At 40.7% G+C, this 20566-nt stretch overlaps 1 pseudogene; it reads left to right on the top strand.

Moving 5' to 3' along the window:
- Positions 1-14859: 14859 nt before the first annotated feature.
- Positions 14860-14935, top strand: LOC136396356 (small nucleolar RNA U3; annotated as a pseudogene).
- Positions 14936-20566: the final 5631 nt, after the last annotated feature.

Raw genomic sequence — 20566 nt, 5'->3', positions numbered from 1 at the left:
CTCTGGCTGTTTCCATTTAGCCAGGTCAGCAGCCACCAGCCCATGGCACAAGGTGGGGCTATGCAAATAGCCCTGGGGTAACACTGTAAAGGTCCATTGTCTCCCTTCCCAACTGAAGGCAAATTGGTCTTGACTCTCTGTGGCTATATCAATAGAGAAAAAAGCATTGGCCAAGTCTGCCACAAAGTGGTATGTCCCCAACTCATGGCTTAGCCGATCCATCATGTTAGCTATCGAGGGAACAGCAGCGTGCAAAGGGGGAACAACTTTATTAAGTTCCCTGTAATCTACTGTCATTCTCCAGGTTCCATCCGCTTTGCGCACAGGCCATACTGGGGAGTTGTAAGGACTGTGTGCTGGCCGGATGATCCCCACCTTTTCTAGTTCAAGAATTGTCCCTGTGACTTCTTCATAACCACCTGGCAGGCTGTACTGCTTGGTGTTAGTCACACACCGAGGGACGGGTAATTGCAAAGGGGAATGTGATGCATGTCCCCGCAATACTGCCTTCACAACCCTGATCCGCAGCCGGAACTCCCCAGCTGTAGTTTCCAACCACAGTCCTTGCAAGACATCTACCCCCAAAATATATTCAGGAATAGGAGATACATACACCTTATATGGCTTAGGAGGCAGTCTCCCTATCCCCAATGGAATAGTTATTGGCTTCACTTGAACAGTTTGGCCCCCATAACCGTCAATAGCCACTGGGGTCCCAGCAAACCGCTCTGGGTTTCCATAGAGAAGGGAACATTCTGCACCTGTATCCACCAAGGCCAACACCTGTTGTACATTGGAAGGGGACCAGTGGATAGCCAGTTCCACATGTGGCCTCCGGTCCCCGCCCATCCCCGTTAGACGGGTCCCTCGGCCTTTTTCCTATTCAAACTGGTACAATGGGTCTTGGGAGTTCCCCTCTCCCTCGGCCGTCTCTATCATATAATCTTGTAACCGAACTGTGCGCGCACCAAACGTTTTATTGGTAGCTGCTGGGGCCTTTCATCTCAGTGGCTGGAACTTCTGTTCTGGTTTAAGCTGCCGCCAAAGCTCCAAAAGAATTTTATTAGACTGGCCATCCAATTTCCCCTTATCTGCTCCAGCCGCAATCAAGCCTACCCACATCTGCGTTCGGGTAACCTTTACAGGCCCGTTTCCCTTGTTAGTTGGGGGGAAACATAGGCAGCAGCCCTCACTGCTTTATGATCCCGAGCGGCCTCCAGCTCTCCCAAATCTGCTACCATCTGTGTAACTGCACTGATGGGCTGCCCCACATAGGGGTCCAAGATAGCCACAAGTGACTCAAAAAGGGCTGACAGGGCACTAGCAAGGACAAATTCCCTCATTTTGGCCGTAAACACTTCCTCATCTGGCCCACGAGACCCAGGGTTCTAAACAGCATTCTTCATACCTAGTTCTCGAAGGACCTTTACTAACTCACTGTAGCACTGCCACCAACTCATTGCCCCCGGCAGTTCTCCAGCATTCTGCCAGACCATACGAATGGCAGCCATCACCCATTCTAATAGGGTATGGTCTCCTGGGTTGCCATGGCAGTTCTGAAGACGCTGCCTCAAGGAAGAGTGTGTGGTAATGGCGGCCAATTTCTCCATCTCTGTTCCGGAGAGCATGATGCCATCCACCCCTATATCCCATAATCGTAGTAACCAGGCTACCAGGGATTCAGTAGGTTTCTGCCTAAATTGTGCCCCCAACTCCATCATCTCTGCCTGGGTATAGGGCCAGACCACAGAGTGTTCCATTACCTGGGCAGGAGGCTGTGGCTGCCCCTGAGGGACTCTTGAATCCACAGTTGTTTCTCCAACAACTGCCGGTGAAAACATTCAGCTTCCAGGGTAAACTGCAACTCGCGAACCCGTAATTCCTTCTCCAGTGCTCGCTCCAATTCCAGCCTTTTCTGCCGTTCTATTTGCAATTCATACTGAAGCTTTTGACCTTGGGCAGTTTCCTCTTGAGTAAAAAACATGTAGCCCATGGCCCCTAAAAGGACAGCCATGGGGAGCCAGAGCAGCAACCAGTACTCTATCCCACCCATCAAGGGTGGTGGCTCCATACCAATCTCTGAATCCTGCCGGAAACTACGCCAGTTGTAAGGCCAGGAGCCACCATCGTGGCCATTCACATGCAGGTTCCCATTGGATTCGGGCAGACAATAAAGAAATGGTGGAGTCAGAGGATGGGGGGCCATCCTATTTATTGGTGTCTCACCAAGACAGGCAAACCACAAAAGAAGACAAGGGAAAAGCAGAAAACCAGCTCTTCCCATGAAGGGCAAGGGATCAGGGAAGCCCCTGCAATTGTGATAGCAGGAACTGTGTGTCCTAGCTCCTGGTCTGTCCCACTTTATAGTGTAGAAAACCAAAATCCCTTAATCCAATATACAAACAAGGAAGTCTCTGATACAAAGTCACTTATCCAAGGCATAATTGGATTCCTCATGAGAGTGCACCACCTAGATCATACAATCAGTCAAGGGTGTGGGGAAAAGCTTAGTCCCAAAACCAAACCTTAGGCTACAACGACCTGGCCTGCTTATAGCCTGTCCCCCACACCCAATATAAGTCACAAGCGAGCAAACATATATATCATATTTACAAACTTATTTGACCAACATAAAGTCTTTTGTTTAATGTGTAACTGTGTCTGTTTCTAAGGCCTGAATTAAATTTTTGCGTGCAAAATTAGAAATTTCTGGGCAAAAGGGCCACTTAACTATGTCTTGCCTGAATAGTCAGGTTTTTTATTCTTCCCTTGAAGATCTCTGTTGTGGGTGTTGATAGTCCTATTTTTGCTGCTTTGTTTAATGTATAGTGTTTCCTTTATTCCTCCTACCTCAATGCCCCACTCATATTTCAGGCTGGAACCTACTCTTAATTTAGAGCTCTCTTTCCCCCTTTTGCCAACTTCTATTATGAATCTACCTTTGTCACCCAGCTTAGTATATCCCAAGGTTCTCTTTACCAAGCCACAGTCACAGAGCTCCAGGGAAAAGCAACCTGGTCTCATCTCTCCAGACAGAGGACAACAGAAGCTCCATATCCACACATGCTGCAGATGGCTTTTCCAGTCTACCTGAATCATTACCAGCTAGAAGCAGCGGTCATTCGGACTTGGACATGAGCTGCAAAGTATAGAATTGTGACAAGAATTCCAGTACCATGCATACTTTTCCTGGATGTGGACTTTTCATGGACTCCTGCTCCTTGTGACAGCTGCTAACAGACTGAACTGGGGTTGGGTTGCATTTTTCAGGGATTTGGCATGGTGTTGGGGCCAACTTGGACATGGTGAACATGTTAAGGACACTAAAAAAAAAAAAAAAAAAAAAAAAAGAAATTTCTGGGCAAAAGTAAAAGGAAATTTGTAAAACTAGCCCGAAAAATATAAAATCTCTTTTCTTGGATCCAAGATCTTTCTTTAGCTTTAGGGCTCTGTCTGATTTCTCCCCTGAAGAAATTATTCTCTTCTATTGGTTCCTACTATTGTCTTGTGTCCTCTATAGTCAAACACTCTTTATTCCGGGTGCTAGTTAATTGTCTGTCTTATATTTCTTGCTTTTTGTATACTAATTTCTGCCTCCTCTCTGGACAATTTGAAGTGTTTCTCCAGCCTCTGGGGGGAGGGTTGGCAAGTAAGTGGTTTGAGTGAGGGAAAAGCAGGGCCGGACATGCTGTGGGTGGAACGGGGGGGGGGGGGGGAAGGGTGCTAGAGTAAGTTGGCAGGGACAACTAAGGGTGAAGTGACTAGAAAATGGATAGAATAAAAACTAGTCTCAGATATCTACCTACTGACCAAAAGAAATTTTACTCATTTGGAAAATGCAGGGTAGGAATAGTATTAAAATTGAAATTTTGCTTTAGAAAAATCTTAGAAAAAGAACAAGATCAGGTAAAAAGGATTTAGAAATTAACAAACCATGGATGTGGAACTTGCTGGTTATCAGTTCTTTGAAATGAATTGCAATTCCAGAATAAGTGATGGGATCATGAGTAATAGAATTATAGGAAATAAGATTATCAGGACAATCAGAAGGAGTACTGGGATCATGAGTAACAGGATTATAGGGAATGGGATTATCATCCCTCCAGCTGCCTCTCCCCTTCCCCTCCCTAGGATATAGGAGTCAAGTGAGCCCTCCATAGATTGGGATTAATGACATTGCCCTCCACTGGTGTATAGGAAGTTATAGAAGGGAATTGTGGGAAATTAAAAAAGAAAAAGAAACCGCATATAGGCTAAAACAACTCACTATTGGGAAAGTAATTTTGTAAAAATTTATATTTTAATTAGCTGCTCAATGCAAGGCAGTTAGTTTGCAGGTGGCAGATTGATTCAAGTCCTGCTTGGGAAAAACTCCATTATCTTGCCAAGGAGCTTGGCTACAGGACGAATAATAGAAAAAAAAAAAGTTAAAAGTGACAGACTTTTCTCTTCTCATAGCTCCCGGAGCCTGCTGCAAAAATCCTGATAGATATATTCATTTACCTGAACTCCAACTGCCCTTTCATTGTCCCATCTAGCTGCCTAACCTCACCCTTACTTAGTGGATAATAGCACCTGAGACAGAAGAGTTCCAGAAAGCTGATCAACCTCCCAAGGAGAAGCATTCCAGGAAGCTAAAACCGTAAAAGGGAACATACCAGAAGTTTTGACTCAATACCCCCTCAGACTCTCCCAAACACTATAAAATTTGCCCCTAGTCTGTAAACGGTGCCCTTCTCCCTGGAGAAGTGCCTGGTAGGGTTCCTTTCTTTCTTTCAATAAAGCCTGTTACTCTGGTCTTTTTGGACTCCCATGGATTCCAACATTTGGTGCCGAAACCCGGGACAGGGGTTAACTGCCTGGACGATCCCTCTTTGCTGTCCAAACAAAGCCTGGAAAAGCAATTGTAGGTTGATTGGCCAGCAGTCTAACCCTGTCCTGAACCCCTGCCAGACCAGAAAGGTAAGGAGTTTCTCCCTTCCCCTTCCCCTTCCCCAGTCGGCTTCTCTTTTCCACAAAATTTTCTCTGGTCAGACAGTTTTCTCTGGCACACCTCACATTTTGAGGGGTTTGACTTTCAGTCTCAATAGACTGCACAAAAGACTAGGTGCCTAGTCAAACCTCTCTACTCTCTCAAACTTCTCATCCTCGGAGCTCCCTGGTAGGTGATGATGACCTCTATCAGGGATGACTCCCCCACACGAAGATTTTCTCCTCTTGGGACAGTGACAAAAGGCGGGGACGCCCCCTCATGCTCACCTGTCTCCACGGCTCTTCAGAATCTAAGCCTTTTGACCAGATTCCTCTAGGATGTCTCATAAAAAACCTCACTAAGTTGGGCCTCTCTGACCTTAAGCCAAAAAAACTCATTTTCTTCTGTAACACGGCGTGGCCCCGATACAAATTAGACAATGACTCCCATTGGCCTGAAAATGGGACATTCAATTACAATATTCTGAGAGACCTTGACAACTTTTGCCACTGGACTGGAAAAGCTTTTGAAATTCCTTACATGCAGGCTTTCTTCTCCCTTCTCTCTTGTCCTTAGTTTCTGTACCACTTGTTCTACAATGCAGGCCGTTTTTTGGCCAAAGAAACCTCACCTAAAACCTCCACTCCTAATCTTTCCTTCTCTGTGGACTCCCAACTCTCTCCTTTTCCTGCCTGACCCCGGGGACACCCCTTTCTCGGGACCCCTCTCTGTCCCCTCTGCAAGTCTCTGCCACTCAAGTCTCTTCCTTTCAAGAGCCCCCTCCCTTCACAGAAACCTGTTTCTCATTCACCTGCAAATACTACTCTCTCTTTCTCCTCCCCTGCTGGCTGGGGGCCCCTCCCTTCTCCATTGTGTTCTTTAACCCCCCTTCCCTCCTTACAAACTGAAGGCTCTGCCCTTCTTTGAGCCCCAACCCCCTCCTCACAGACTACAGCTATGCCCTTCTCCCCCCTCGTCCTCTCCCCTCTCTTCAGAGCTCCAAATCTTTTTGACTCCTCTAACCACATGGCACCACCACTAGCACATCCTCCTCCTCCTCCTCCTGAAGATTCTGACCCTCTTTCCACCCAGCTGCTCACACTGTCCATCCGTCTGCTTTCTCTCTTCCTCCCCTCTATGCTGGCAAAACCCTGCCATCTTGAAAACCTTAAAAACAAACAAACCAGAATTGTATATTAAGCTATGTGAGTAAGTAATCTGTCTTGTCTCTTTGTCTATCAGAAAATACCTCTAGTATAATTTGGATATAAACAGTAAAGTGCACTCATGTAAATTCCTTAATTCATAATTTGTAAAATCTTTGTTTAATGTGTAACTGTGTCTGTTTCTAAGGCCTTAAACCAATAATTACCCACCTCTTAAATCAAAGCTTACTTATCCCCATGGACTGTCTCTGCAATACCCCCACCCTACCTGTTCGAAAACCTTCAGGGGCTTATCACCTCATACAAGCCTTACATCTAATCAATGAGGTGGTAGTTCCCCTCCATCCAGTAGTCCCTAATCTGTAGAAGTTACTGTCACACATTCCCTCAAACACCACTCACTTCAGGGTCCTAGACCTCAAGAATGCCTTCCTTACCATTCCTCTACACCTGACTCTTACTTTCTGCTTGCATTCACCTAGACTGACCTGGACACCAATGCAGCCCAGCAACTTACATGGACTGTCTTACCCCAGGGGATCAGAAACCCCTAGCCTGTTTGGGCAGGCTGTAGCTCAGGATTTAGCAGCATGCAATCTCAAAACTAGTACTCTCTTACAATATGTAGATAACCTACTCTTCAGCCTCTCCCTGCCTGCCTCAAGGAGACACACCACCACTTTTCTTAACTTCCTCACTGTAAAGGAATATCATGTCTTCTCTGCTAAGACTCAACTTCATTCTCAATCCGTAGTCTATCTAGGCACTGCCTTAACCCCCACCACCTGAAGTCTCACCCTAAATCAAACTCAGACCCTCTGCAATCTGCAACTACCTACCACTGCAGATCAAATCTTTTCTTTCCTTGGTCTAATAGGCTTCTTTAAACACTGAATTCCCGATTTTGCTTTTAGTCAAGCCCCTCAGTAAGATCTTCTGAGCATGGCTTTTAAGGTCTATAATGGCCAAGGAAGTAACAGAGAAGGCAAATAAGGCCCAAAAGAAGTCAGGAAATACCAGCTTTTGTCATACGCTCTTAAAGGCTTCAGCGCCCTAAAGGGCTTTATAGGATTCCATCAGGGTCCTGCTCAAGAGTGAAAAGAAAGGTCATTGAACTGAAGCCTGCAAGGCTTCTCAACACCATCAAAGGACACACTTTTGCTGTAGAAAGACGGACACGAGAAGGTAAGCTGCCCCCTTGTTCCATGGAGGGAGAGTTCAGTCTCTTCTAGCCCTGTTCCAGCTACCTGTGACCTGATCTTGCCCAACTTACTGGTTGCAACTGAAGGCCCAAGGACATTGTCCATGAGCCTAAGGTATTTCTTCCAAGTAGCAGATAAACTGATCTCATCTCTTGTAAACACAAGGGCCATCTACTATGCCTTGCCTAAATATTTAAGTTTTATTTATCCCTCGAAGATCTCTACTGTGGGTATTGTCAGTCTGATTTTGTTCCTTTATTTAATGTATAGTATCTCCTTTATTCTTCTTGTCTCAATGCCCGATGCCTATTGTAGGCTGATACCTGCTGCTAATTCCAGCTAGAAGCAGTGGTCACTAGGACTTAAACTTTAACTGCAAAGTGTAGAAATATATCCACCCTTTCTCTAAGCACTTGCAGGATTTATGGGGTACTAAGTAATTGTTCAAAGACTGTCCAAGAGGTGCTTCCAGCAGTACATCACCCAAGAATTGACTTTCACATGGAAAGGTCCACACACCATGATCCTGACAACTCCCACTGCTGCTAAAGTAGAAAAACAGCATGCCTTACTCCAACCACAAACCTGAAGCTGGTTGGTCTACGTATGGAAAATATATAAAGAAACTAAGGACTCTTTTAATCAGACTTTGGGAAAAGGGAAACTAGGGTAAAAAGAAAGTCAACTTAATTGTCACTAAAGGTTAAAGATTTTTAAATCAAGAGTTCTGACTAGAAAGGAATTGTATGGTTTGATAGTGGAGGGTATGGGGTATGGAAATATTTTTGAAAGAAAGAGGAAAAAGTGGGTTGTGGTGAAGGCCAGTTATTTCTGGATAAAAAACTTTATGAAAGCTGAGGGTTTATGTAAATTGTAGAAGGTTTATGCAGGTTGTAAGAGGTTTGTACTGAGAAAAAAATTTGGTCAGAAAACTGATTTTCAAAAAATGTTTAATTAGTCACCCTAGCTAACAATCCTCTACTCTCTCTACTTATTAGGGATGACTATTTCCTCCACCCTGACCATCTGGAGCTCAGAAACAGAGAAACAAAACCGACCCCCTGTCCTTCTATTCCCTATTCACCTCTCAGCCTGCTTCACCCAATCAGGGGCTTTCTACTCGTATGGGACCAACACCTATATGTATCTTCTTACTGATTGGACAAAAACCTGTACCCTAATATATCTCACTCCAAATATCAACCTAATCCCACACAATAAGTCTCTTTCAATTCCTAGTACACTCCCTGTCAATCTAAGGACCAAGTGAGCTATACAGGTAATTCCTTTCCTTGTTGCTGTAAAATTTCTATAAAAATAGGTCTAGGTGCAGGGGACTGGCCACTGCCCTGTCTTATTCCCACTCTCTCTCTCTCTCTCTGAAGCCCAGAAAATTTGTAAATATGGAATCAGTGGTTTCACACAAACTGGGTGTCTTGACTATTACCTTTTATTGGTCCACTCACTCTCCTATTTATTTTTCTAACTTTTGGACCCTGCCTCTTATGTTTGTTTACTAGTTTTTAAAGAACCACATGCAGATCTTTGCCAATCAGAAAATTGGAAAACCCCTTGTTCTTGATGCCAGCACCAATTATAGGACCAATCCTAATTTTGTGCCTAATTTTAATGCTTGCCTCTTTCTTTATCAAGTTCCTGCAGGCTTGGATGAGAGAAATCACCAGGATTACCTACAATCAAAGGGCGGATCACACACAGTGGATCACGAAGGGCGATCACGAAGGAGGCCCCAATAGCGATAACAGTAGGAAGTAGCTCCAGAAGATGGCTGGTCCGAAACAAACCTCCTTCTTGAACCCCATACCCTTTCCTTCCCCCCACCTCTTTTCCTTTCTTTCATACTACAGAGTTGAGAAATGATAGATATATTAATTTACCTGAACTCCAACTGCCCTTTTGTTGTCCCACTTGGCTGCCTGACCTCAACCTTACTTACTAGATAATAGCCCCTGAGGCAGAAGAGTTCCAGAAAGCTGATCAACCTCCAAAGGAGAAGTGTTCCAGGAAGCTGAAACCATAAAACCGTAAAGGGGAACATACCAGAAGTTTTGACTCAATACCCCCTCAGGCTCTCCCAAACACTATAAAATTCACACCTAAACTGTAACCAGTGCCCTTCTCCCTGGAGAAGTGCCTGGCAGGATTCCTTTCTTCCTTTCAATAAAGCCTGTTACTCTGGTCTTTTCGGACTCCCATGGATTCCAACAAATTCCAGCCATCCTGCCTTGCATGTTGACATAATAGTGTAAATTACTGAGGGTCAAAAGAAAGTTAATATCTCTTTGCCAGCTGGGTAGTTTGTATCAAGAATTTCATATGGTGAAAAAGTATTTTCCATGTTAAAATATATGTGTTGTTTCAAAGGCCTTTTGTTAATTCTTTATTTGCTGGGGATTTTTCTTTTTCTTTCTTTTCTTTTTTTTTTTTACAGATACAGAGAGAGAGTCAGAGAGAGGGATAGACAGGGACAGACAGACAGGAACAAAGAGATGAGAAGCATCAATCATTAGTTTTTTGTTGCACATTGCAACACCTTAGCTGTTCATTGATTGCTTTCTCATATGTGCCTTGACCGTGGGCCTTCAGCAGACCGAGGAACCCCTTCCTTGAGCCAGTAACCTTGGGCTCAGGCTGGTGAGCTTTTGCTCAAACCAGATGAGCTGGGCTCAAGCTGGAGACCTCAGGGTCTCAAACCTGGGTCCTCTCCACAGGCTCCCACTTCAGACCTCAGTGGTGACACCGCCCACACTCCAGCAATCCCAAACTGTGATCCATCTCCATAGTCAATCTTTTTACGTGCTCAGTGGGGTGTCCATTTGTTTTTATTGAACCTAGAGAGACACACACGTTATCTTTGGCCCAGCAGTACCCTTGTTAATCAAGTGATTCATGGAAAAAGCATCACCCGTCTCAAGGATAATGTGCACACTCAATGTCAAATTCTACTAAGAGATCAATTTAAAAGGAAGCCTGAAATGTGCCAATATGATTTAACATGTAGAGGTCCTTCATGTTCACAGTGAGAAGAATAAAGAAGAGGAGGCCAGGTGAAAAAGAGTAAAGAGTGAACTGTCTAGCAAAAAATATAAAGATAGAAAAGAAAGCTTTAAATAGTGTAAGTCATGTGAATATGTAAAATATCTAGCAATAAATACATTGCTCACAAATATTAGGGGATATTTTGTCACTTCATATTCATTTGGAAATATCCCCTAATTTGTGAGCAGTATATAATACAAATTGCAAAACTTCTCTAAGGAAAAAGTAACATAATTGAGAAAGGCTAACCAAAATCCAAAAATAAATGGAGAAATAGACATTAATGATTAGCTGAATAACATAAATATATTAATATATCTAAGGATTTAATAAAATCTCAAAAATAAAATTCAAGCAGGCTATTAAAAACTTTTATGTTGAGCCCTGGCCGGTTGGTTCAGTGGTAGAGCGTCGGCCTGGCATGCAGGGGTCCCGGGTTCGATTCCCGGCCAGGGCACACAGGAGAAGCACCCATCTGCTTCTCCACCCCTCCCCCTCTCCTTCCTCTCTGTCTCTCTCTTCCCCTCCCGCAGCCAAGGCTCCATTGGAGCAAAGATGGCCCGGGCGCTGGGGATGGCTCCTTGGCCTCTGCCCCAGGTGCTAGAGTGGCTCTGGTCGCGACAGAGCGACGCCCTGGAGGGGCAGAGCATCGTTCCCTGGTGGGCAGAGCGTCGCCCCTGGTGGGCGTGCCGGGTGGATCCCGGTCGGGCGCATGCAGGAGTCTGTCTGACTGTCTCTCCCGTTTCCAGCTTCGGAAAAATACAAAAAAAAGAAACTTTTATGTTGATACAATTTATTTTATTATAACTTAAGAATCATAAGAAGTTGCAAAGAAAAGTCAGAACATTTGTGCATTTAAAAACTTTTTTAGAAAATTAAATTTAATGGGTTGACATTGATCAATGAGTACAGAGGTTTCAGGTAAACATTTCTATAGCATTTGAACTCTTGCTCTATTTTGTATTCATTACTCAAAGTCAAATAATTTTCCATCACTGTATATTTGTCCTTCTTTACTCCTCGCACCCCCCACCCGCCCCAAATGATAACCACTTCACTTTTATCTATGTCCATGAGTCTCAGTTTCATAATCCACCTATGTGTGAAATCATACAGTTCTTAGCTTTTTCTGATGCATTTATTTCATTCAGTACAATGTTCTCAAGGTCTATTCATATTGTCACAAATGTCACTATGTCATCATCTCTTATGGCTGAGTAGTATTCCATAGTATATATGTACCACATCTTTATCCAATCCTCTATCGAGTAACACTTTGGTTGTTTCCATGTCTTGGCCACCGTGACTAATGTTGAGATGCACATGGGGTGGCATGGGTTTTTACATACCAATGTTTTCAAGTTTTTTGGTAGACACCTAGAGAGATTGCTAGGTCATATAGTAATTCTATTCTTAATTTTTTGAGGTACCCCTATACTGTCTTCCATAGTGACTGTACGAGTTTACATTCCTACCAGGAGTGACTGAGGGTTCCTTTTACTCCACAGCCTCTTCAACATTTATTATTACCTGACTTGTTGATAATAGCCAGTCTAACAGGTGTGAGTATCTCATTGAAGTTTGGATTTGCATTTCTTTAATAGTTAGCAAAGTGAGCATCTTTTTATAAAGCTGTTGGCCATTAGTATGTTTTCTTGTGGAAGTGTCTGTTCAGGTACTCTGCCCATTTTTTAATTGGATTGTGTGCTTGTTTGTTGCTGAGTTTTGTGAGTTCTTTATATATTTCAGATATTAACCCCTTATCAGAGTTGTTGTTTGTAAATATCATCTCCCATTTTGGTTGGATGACTTTTTGTTTTGTTGTTGTTTTTTTTTTTTTTTTCCTGTGCAGAAGCGCTTGTTTTTTTAAAAATTGATTTTGGGGGGTGGGGAGTGGAAACATCTACTCATAGTAGTTGCTTTCTGTAAGTGCCTTGACTGGGAAAGCCCAGGGATTTGAACCAGAAACTTCAGCATTCCAGGTCATTGCTTTATCCTCTGCACCACCACAGGTCAGGCTGTGCTTTCTAGTTTGGTATAGTCCCATTCATTTATTTTTGCCTTTACTTCCCTTGCCTTTGGGGTCAAATTCATAAAATGTTCTCTATGGCCAAGTTTAGTACCTATGATTTTTTTCTATGTAAGTTATACTTTCAGATCTTATATTTAGGTCTTTGATCCATTTTGAATTAATTTTTGTGCAGGAGACAAGATGTAGTCAAATTTTATTCTTTTGCATGTGGCTTTCCAATTTTCCCAGCACCATTTGTTGAAGAGGCTTTCTTTTCTCCAGTGTGCATTTTTGATCCCTTTGTCAAAGATTATTTGTTCATATATAAGTGGCTTCACATCTGGGCTCTCAATTCTGTTCCATTGGTCTGTATGTTTGTGTTTCTGCCAATACCATGCTATTTTGATTATCATGGATCTGTAGTATGATTTGAAGTCAGGTAGTGTGATACCTCTGGCTTCATTCTATTTCCTCAGGATTGCTTTGGCCATTTGGGGTTTCTTATGGTTCCATAAAAACCTGGTGAAGTTTTGTTCTATTTCTTTAAAAACGACTTTGGGATTTTAATGGGTATTGAATGAAATTTGTATATTTCTTTGAGTAATAAGACCATTTTAACTAGGTTGATTCTTCTGATCCATGAACAAGGAATATTTTCCATGTCATTGTGTCATTTTCAATTTCTTTCATTAATGCTTTGTAATTTTCAGTATATAGGTCCTATACATCCTTTGTTGAGTTTATTCCTAGTATTTTTTTTTTGTTGTTGTTGCTATTGTAAAAGGAATTGTTATTTTGAGTTCATTTTCTGAAGTTTCATTGTTGGCATGTAGGAAAGCAGTGGGCTTTTGTATATTGATTTTGTATTCTGCGACTTTACTGTATTGGTTTATTGTTCTTAATAATCTTTTGGCCTGGCCTGTGGTGGCACAGTGGATAAAGCGTCAACCTGGAATGCTGAGGTTGCCGGTTCAAATCCCTAGGCTTACCTGGTCAAGGCATATATGGGAGTTGATGCTTCCTGCTCCTCCCCCCTTCTCTCTGTCTCTCTTCTCTAAAATGAATAAATAAATTTAAAAAAGAATTTTAAATGCCTTTAATTAAAAAAAAATCTTTTGGTGGAGTCTTTGGGGTTTTCTATATACAGGATCATGTTATCTGCAAAAAGTGAGACCTTTACTTCTTCTTTCCCATATGGATGCCTTTTATTTCTTTCTCTTGCCTGATTGCTCTAGCTAAAACTTCCAGAACTATGTTGAATGAGAGTGGAGAGAGTGAGCATCGTTGTCTTGTTTCTGATTTTAGAATGAAAGCCTTCATTTTTCACTTAGTATAATATTGATTGAAATTTTGTAATATATAGCCTTTATTATGTTGAGATACTTCCCTTTTATACCCATTTTATTGAGTGTTTTAAACATAAAGGGATATTGTATCTTATCAAATGCCCTTTCTGCATCTATTGGTAGGATCATATAATTTTTGTTCTTTGTTTTGTTGATGTTGTGTATTACATTGATGAATTTACATATGTTGACCATCCTTGTGTTCCTGGAATAAATTCCACTTGATTGTGATGTATTATTTTTTAATGTATTGTTGTATTTGATTTGCTAGTATTTTGTTGAGTTTTGCATCTGTAATCATTAAAGATCAATGGTCTGTAGTTTTATATTTTGTGCTGTCCTTGTGAGGTTTTGGTATGATGATTATGTTGACCTCATAAAATATATTAGGGAGTAGGCCCTGGCCAGTTGACTCAGCGGTAGAGCGTCGGCCTGGCGTGCTTGGGACCCAGGTTCAATTCCAGGCCAGGGCACATAGGAGAAGCACCCATTTGCTTCTCCACCCCCCCCCTTCCTCTCTGTCTCTTTCTTCCCCTCCCGCAGCCGAGGCTCCATTGGAGCAAAGATGGCCCAGGCGCTGGGAATGGCTCCTTGGCCTCTGCCCCAGGCACTAGAGTGGCTCTGGTTGCGGAGGGGCAGAGCATCGCCCCCTGGTGGGCAGAGTGTCGCCCCTGGTAGGCGTGCCGGGTGGATCCCGGTCGGGCGCATGCGAGAGTCTGTCTGTCTCTCCCCATTTCCAGCTTCAGAAAAAAATACAAAATAAATATTGATACAAAATATATATATATTAGGGAAAAAATACAAAATATATATATATTAGGGAGTATTCTTTCTTCTTCAATTTTTGGAAGACTAAGAAAGATAGGTACAAAATTTTCTTTGAATATTTAGTAGAATTCACTAGTGCAGCAATCTGGTCCTGGACTTTTATTTTTTGGGAGGTTTTTGATAGTTGTTTTTATTTCCTCCCATTTATGGGTCTATTTAAGTTTTCCACTTCTTCATGACTCAGTTTTGGAAGAGTGTAAAGTTTTAGGAACTTACCCATTTCTTCTAGATTGTTAAATTTGTGGCATATAATCTTTCATAGTATTCTAGTATGAAGACTATACTTTCAGGGATCATTTCTATAGTTTGTATTCTAGTATGATCCTTTGTATATCTATGATGTTTGTGGTAATTTCTCCTCTTTCATTTTAGATTTTATTTATATGAGTAATTTCTCTTATTTTCTTAGTGACTCTAGCCAGGGGTTTGTTCATTTAATTGATCTTTTGAAAGAATCATCTCCTTGTTGTATTAATTTTTTATAGCTTTTATGTTCTCTATTTCATTTAATTCTGCTCTAATTGTTACTGTGTCCTTTCTTCTACTGAATTTAAGTTGCCTTTGTTCTTTTTCTAGTTTTTTAAGGTGTGATATTAGTTTGTTTACTTGGGATCTCTCTTCTTTCTTGAAATAAGCCTGTAACGATATAAACTTTTCTCTTATTACTGCTTTTGCTGCATCCCAGAGGTTCTGCTATGTTGTATTATCATTCTTATTTGTCTTTATATGTCTTTTGATTTCTGCTTTTATTTCTTCTTTGGCTCAGTCATTTTTAGAAGTATGTTAAGTTCCAAATTTTTCTAAGTTTTTTTACTTCTTTCTTACAGTTGAATTCTAATTTCAAAGACTTAAGGTCAGAGAATATGCTTGGTATAATTTTATTTTTAATTTGTTGATATTAGCTTTGGGGCCCAACATATGGTCTATCTTTGATAATGTTTCATGCACAGTGAAGAAGAATGTATAATCTGACACTTTGGGATGAAATGTCCTATAAATGTTTATTATGTCCATTTGGTATAGTGTGTTATTTAAGGCTAATATTTCTTTATTGATTATCTGTTTGGATGATCTACCTAAAGCAGTCAGTGGTGTATTGAAATCTCCAAGTATGATTGTGTTTTTGTTTCTAATTTTAGATATGTTAATAGATTCCTTATATACTTTGGTGCTCCCTGATTCAGTGCATATATATTAAGAAGTGTTATGTTTTTTTGATATTGTTTCCTCTTTATCATTATAAAATGTGCATCTTTGTCTCTTGTTACATTTTGTCTTGAAGTCAGCATTGTCAGATATTAGTATGACTATACCTGCTTTTCTTTGGGTATTATTTGCTTGAAGAATAGTTTTTAAACCTTTCACTTTGAGTCTTCTTTTGTCCCTGTGGCTTGGATATGTCTCTTGAAGGCAGCATATGGTTGAGTTTTGCTTTTTGATCTCATCTGTTATTCTGTGCCTCTTTATTGGTGAGTTTAGTTTATTTATATTTAGGGTAATTATTGACACTTGAAGATTTCCTATAGCCATTTTATGTTTTGTTTTCTGGTAGCTCTATATCTTGTTTAGTTCTTGTCTTTTGTGTTTCTCTTGGTTCTGTTTGTTTGTTGGTATTCCATACTACTTTCCCCTGTTCTTAATTTTTTATGCTATGTGATTCATTTTGTTTTTTCATTAGTGGTTACTATTAGGTTATTAAGAGAAATTTTTTTATATATACAAGAGTCTATTGTCTCATGAGTGCTTGCTTCTGCTTTCCACCCTCCTTTGCTACTACAGATATTTATCTTTTCCACTTTTATGTTTTTATTGTCACAGATTATCCTGGTGTTTATTGTAATGTTGTTGAAGATTTTACTTGTAGTTTTGTTTTGTTTTGTCTTTGTATCCAATAGAATAACCCCCTTGAGTATTTCTTGCAGTAGGGATTTTCTGGTGATAAATTCCCTCAGCTTCTTTATGTCTGGAACAGTTTTTTTGTTTTTTTTTTGTCCTTCATATTTGAAGGATAACTTCAGTGGATATAGTATTCTTGGCTGGTAAGTCCTCTCTTTCAGTACTTTGAATGTTTGGATCCACTGTCTTCTGGCTTGTAGAGTTTCTGTTAAGAAGTTTGATGATAACCCAGTGCGCATTCTTTTATGTGTTATTTTTTTTCCCTAGCAGCCTTGAGGATTCTTTCTTTGTCATTGATTTTTGACAATTTTATAACAATGTTTCTGCTTGGGTTGAGGTAACTTAGCATTCTGCTTTCTTCTTGGATTCAAGGATCTAACTCTTTCCATAGCCTGGGAAGTTCTCCATTTCCTTCTCTTTCTCTTCATCTTCTGATATACCCATTTTTCTTTTCTTCTTCTTCTTCTTCTTCTTCTTATTATTATTATTATTATTTTAGTTAGAGAGGTTGGGAGAAAGGGAGACAGTTCTGCATGCACCCTGATCTGGATCCACCAGCAACTCCCTTCTTAGGCTTATGCTTGAGTTGGCTGAGCTATTTTCAGCATCAGAGGCCAATGCTTGGATGAACTTAGCTATTCTCATTGCCTGGGTCTAATGCTTGGACAAATTGAGCCACTGGCTGTGGGAGCAGAAGAAAGGCAAAAAGGAGAGAGGGAGAGGAAGAGAAGCAGATGGTCACTTTTCATGTGTGCCCTGACTGGGAATTGAGCCCAGGACGTCTCTCTCCTCTTTCCTCTATATCATTTCTAGTTACCTGTCTTCAATGTCACTGATTTTCTCCTCTATTTGATTTCTTTTTATTTTTTATTAAAGACTTTATTCCATTTTTAGAGAGGAGAGAGAAAAGGGGGAGGAGCAGGAAGCATCAACTCCCATATGTGCCTTGACCAGGCAAGCCCAGGGTTTCAAACCAGCGACCTCAGTGTTTCAGGTCAATGCTTTATCCCATTGTTCTCCTCTATTTGGCCTGTTCTATTAGCTAAATTTGTTAGCTCAGTTTTCAATTTATATATTGAGTTCTTCATCACTGTTAGGTGTTTTTTTTTTTAAGTTTCAGTCTCCTTGGTGAAGTACTCATTTTGTTCATTTATTTGTTTTTTGAGCTCATTATTGCCTATCAGTGTTTTCTCATATCTCATTGATTATTTCCAGAACTTCAGTTTTGAATTCTTTATAGTTTAACTTTAAGGTTTCCATGTGATTGAGATTGATTTATTAAGATTTTTTTTGAACTACATCTCTTTCTTTTGTAGCCCTTCTTTGATGGCATTTGAGAGTGGTATTGTTAAGAAACTTAACTAAAAACAAAAAAAAATGAAAAAATAAGAATAAAAATTACAATAAAAATAGAAATATCTTTAAAATAATGACAAGAAAAAGAAAAAACCACAAAAAAAAGCAAAAGGCAAAAAACACAATAAAAAAACAAACAAAACATTCAAAATAAAATAAGAATAAAAATATTTAAAAGAAATTTATTTTTATTTTAGTGAGAGAAAGAGAGGCAGAGTGACAGACTCCGGCATGAGCCCAGATTGGGATCCTCTTGGCAAGCCTACAAGGGGGCAATGCTATGCCCATCTGGAGCTGTTGCTCCATTGCTCAACAATCGAGTTTTTTTTTTAAGTACCTGAGGCGGAGACCATGGAGCCATCCTAGAGCCTTGATTGTGAGACAGAGAGAAAAAGAGAGAAATGGGAGGGGTGGAGAAGCAGATAGTCGCTTCTCCTGTGTGCTTTGACTGGGAATCAAACCCAGGACATCCACACACTGGGCCAACACTTTACCACTAGGCCAACCAGCCTGGGCCAAAATATAAAAATTAAAGAAAATGAAAATCAAAAGAGAAATAGAGATTTCAGTTTTGAGAGGTTTTTCTGTTTTCTTCCAGTAGGTGGTGCTGCATTACAAGTTTTAGCTCTGTAAAATTCTTGGGCTGACCAACACTGAGATGTTGCTGTTGCAATGACGTAGGCAGGGCTCCAGTTGCGATGATGGGTGAGGCATGCTGTGAAGGCTTTAAGACTTTAGTAATGGTGATCTCAGGCCTCTGAGCCCTCCTCCTCATGTCTCAGCAGACCAGGGGAACAATCACAGAGCACCTCTGTTCTTCAGGGAAGAGAGTAGCTTTGGATGGCTAACTGTGGGGTATGTCTCTGCCATTCTCTATACCCTGCATAGTGTGGAAGATAGCATCTGGGAGTCTGGGGGGGGGCACACTTTGTTCTTCTCTGTCTCTGCACCAAGTGCAGCCTGATAACCAACCATGGGAACACTGGCCGTGACCCCTCGTTCTGCCACCACTTTGGTTTAGTATCTGCCCCACTACCCCTTGATCTCACTACTCCTCCAGGAAAATACCTAGTCACTGAGCTTCTTCCCTCTCTGGAGCCCTGGCAGATAAAACCCCAAACAGTCTGGGTGTCTCTTCTCTCAAGAGCTAACCACAAGTATGTCTTATCTTCTGCCCCTCTTCTCAACCTTTCCCACCTTTAGTCCATTCAGTGCGTGGATCTTTCAGGCAAGCCTGCGAACCAAGCTGGTATTTCTTCACTAAATTATGGCTGTTCAATTTGTTAAATTTCAAGGGGAGAGATTGAGAGTATATCTCATACCCCTATTACTCTAACATCCACAAAATTTTTAATCCAGCTTTCCCAGTGAAAATATTTTAAATACCCATAGTTCATTTTCCAAACCAAGAAATAGACACTGGTACAATACTAGTAGTTCTACTATGTGCCTTGTTCTACTTTCGTCAGTTATTACATGTACTATTTTGGTGGTGTATACTATTATAAAATGTTATCACATGTGATAACATTTTATAATAGTATACACATAATGTATATGTGTAATATGTGTAGTTGTGTAACAATCACCAAAGTCAGGATACATAACTGTTCCATCACTACAAAGAAGCTCCCTTAGGCTACTTCTTTCTTTATGGTAAGGCTCATCCTCTGACTCTAAAGCCTAAGAACCATTTGTCCATTCTCCATTACTATAATTTATTATTCAGACAGTGTTGTGTTATAGAAATGAAATAAAACAGGATGTAATTCTTTGAGATCGAATCTTTTCAACCAGTATAATACCCTAGAGAACCATTAAATTGCTTTGTGTATCAAAGATCATTCCTTTTTATTGCTGAGTTCCATTGTATGTATGGATGTACCACAGTATCTATTCACCTGTTGAAGAAAATCTGTGTTCTTTCTAGTTTAAGTCTATTACAAATAAAGCTGATATGAACACTGTTTTTCATATTTTTGTGTGAATTTATGCTTTCCTTCTTCTAGGATAAAAACATTATACTGAGTGGAAAGGCTAAACATAAAGTGTTTGATTTTCTTAATATGAAATACTATGCAAGTCAAGATTTGTCTCTAGTGACAGAAAGCAGAGCAATGATTACCTGAGATAGGAGGTGGGATGCTGGAGTTAATTACAAAGAAGCGTTTTCTTTGTGGTGATGGAAATGTCCCATATCTTGATTAGTAAGTAGTTACAACACGGGTGTGCACATATAGCAAAATTCAGTGGAATCTATATTTTAAATGGGTTCATTTCAATATATGTAATCTGTATCATAGTAAAACTGATTCAAAAAGCATTTGTGCATGAATCTTGTTATAATTTTTCCTTGCACTGTTTATATATGTTTTGTAAATATTTTCAGATGCTTTTTATATTTCTCAAAAAATAAAAAAAATTCATTTAAAAAGAAAAAATGCTGAGTTGGGATGCTGGTGGCTGGAATTGTAGGGCCATGATTCTGCTTGTAGGTACTGAAGTCTCACTAACAAGAAATTCCCACCCATGGAAAGGGTCAATCTCTTTTCTCCTTTTGATCAGAGAAGTTCAGGAAAGAGCATCAGTTTTGAGGAAAAAGAATAAGCTCACTTGGGTGCAAACTTCAATGTTGTTGAAGCTTTGATTAACATCTCATCCTCAAGGTGGAGGGATTAAAGTCAAACAGTAGTGGCAATAATAATTGGGTGTGAGAATCGGAATGTCTG

Source organism: Saccopteryx leptura, chromosome 2 (assembly GCF_036850995.1).
Source record: "Saccopteryx leptura isolate mSacLep1 chromosome 2, mSacLep1_pri_phased_curated, whole genome shotgun sequence".
Classification (NCBI taxonomy): domain Eukaryota; kingdom Metazoa; phylum Chordata; class Mammalia; order Chiroptera; family Emballonuridae; genus Saccopteryx; species Saccopteryx leptura.
Note: the sequence above shows the minus strand (reverse complement) of the source record. Positions and strands in the feature narration are given on the sequence as shown.